We start from the raw sequence: 2,410 nt of genomic DNA, 5'->3' as shown, positions 1-2,410 counted from the left end.
CAAATAGTTTTTTATTATTGTTATATGTACAAATAGTATTTTTGTAATTAAGTTTAATTAAATTGGCATAAGTTTAATAAAAATTAACTTGTGTGTCAGTGTGTGCATTCTCACTTCTTCTTATTCATATTTTTTTATAGTACAGAATTTTTTTACACATAGTACAAAAATTTATAACATAAAAATTTTTGTATATAACATAATTTTATCGATATATCATAAAAATTTGTACACATAGCATATAAACTCATTGATATAATATAAAAAATTTTTGCATATAACTCAAAAAATTTTGCTATAAAACTCAGAAATTACTTATACTACTATGTTGTTCTGGATTTTGTGTTGCATGCCAAAATTTTTGTGATTAATAATTTTGTTGCATAGCTCAAAAATTATTTTTAATGTCGATGTTCTAATTTTTTGCTATGCAACAAAATTTACGTGCTGAATAATTTTGCTATATATAAGAGGAGAAGAAGACGATAAAGATTATAACGATAACGATGAAATAAGAAAGAAAAAGAAAAAATAAAAAATCAAACGAAAGGAGAAAGAGGCAAAGATGATGATGAAGAAGGAAAAAAAAATATAATTCCACTTAATCTAAAAATTACTTGGTCCCCTAATATTATTTTTTAATTTTTTTAGACATTGATTGTATAATAACTTGAATAAAAGAAATGCTCATATCTAATATTATTGAGCATTGCATGATTTCTCTCATGTGGATATGACTGAAATTGTGCATTTACGTGTCTCTTAGTATTTAGGTGAATGCCCATACCATACTGTCCAATCTGTGTTGTGCATGTTTCTCACGTGTCTAACAGAATTGTTAGATATTCATGTGAAAAAAACACAACGTTAATTTTGATTGTTTAATAATTAATATACCGGAAAAGTCTAGGGGCCAGCAGTTTTGTTGATTTTTGGCCAGCAGAAAAAAGTGAATCATTGGATGAAATCTCACACCAATCTCACACCATTAGATCATCATTGATGGTTATTTGATGGCTACCAATCACAAAAGTTACTGGCCCCTAGCATTGTTCTTAATATACCTAACCCTTCAATTAATACGTGGGTTACATTATATTGTTTTCTTATTTCAACTATATATAGTTTAATTTAGCGTTTATTAATTTAAGGATCTTTGTTTTTTTCTTTTTGATTTCTTCTGGAAAAATTGAACTTCAAGCAATGCAAAATATTGTGATGCGTGGTTCACCCATAAGCCATAATTTAAGGACATTATTTCTGCTTCCACTGCCATGCATTATGGCACTACCTACCAATTATTCGTACCACTAGAATATCCATAGGAATCGAATTTATTTCACTCTAGTTTTAGATATCATGCATATTCCTTTGCATTTTTATTTTTAATATTTATTTTTTAAAATTAGAAAAAAAGAATAATAAAAATGAGAATTGTATTTCATTTTTATCTTTATAAATATATGTTAAGTTTATTTTTTAACTAAACCCATCCTATTAACACACATATGAATGTTACTAATTAAAAAAGTTTTTATAAAAAAATATAAAATCTAAATTTTAAGATTAATATGTCTAATATCATATTGTGCCGCAATCTAATACCATATTTTGAGCTGATATTTTTAAATATTATTTAATTATTAACTAAAAATAATAAATTGTACTCATCTATAGTATTATCTTTTGTGTACTCATCTATTTTTATCATCTAAACTAAAACTAATAAAAATCCAATCAGATATGCATTAATTCGTAATTAAAAATACACAAAAAGGAACATTTTATCCAAAAGAAATTAGTTGCTCATAAGGTAATTTTACTCAAAAATCAATGAAAATTCAAATTTACGTGAATTATTGATCAAACTAATTTGTTATTAGTTCTTAAAATACAACGTACTTGGATCACATTCATAACTAAAAGATTAACAAAATAGTAAAAATATTTTGCAATTTTTAACATAACGTCTCTAAAATAAATTAACATCATCATTATTATTATTTTCGTTAAGAATTAACATGATTAATAATTCTTACTCAAAAATGATTAGTATGTACATTTGCCCGAAGGATTTATAATCCCTCAAAAATCTTGTTTTGGAATTGTTTTACTTCACCTAAGTGCCTGACCATTCCTCTAAACAAAAGTTAAAATTATTAATAAATTAATATATATATAGATAATAATATTAATTTTGGTGATATTCCTTTTCCCCAATGGCAATACCTAGAAAAGAGGCCTTCTTTTGGCTGAGTGCAGTGCATGCTCCACGCTTGCCTTGCTCCTTCTTAAACGGTAAAACCAGCCAGCCAATCATCCTCAATATTACGTCATAAAAACTTTTCTATTTTAAATATATATATATACACACACACACAAAGTATATACAAAATTACTCTATGAATAT

Source organism: Arachis ipaensis, chromosome B05 (genome assembly GCF_000816755.2).
Source record: "Arachis ipaensis cultivar K30076 chromosome B05, Araip1.1, whole genome shotgun sequence".
Classification (NCBI taxonomy): Eukaryota; Viridiplantae; Streptophyta; class Magnoliopsida; order Fabales; family Fabaceae; genus Arachis; species Arachis ipaensis.
This window is presented reverse-complemented; position numbering follows the sequence as displayed.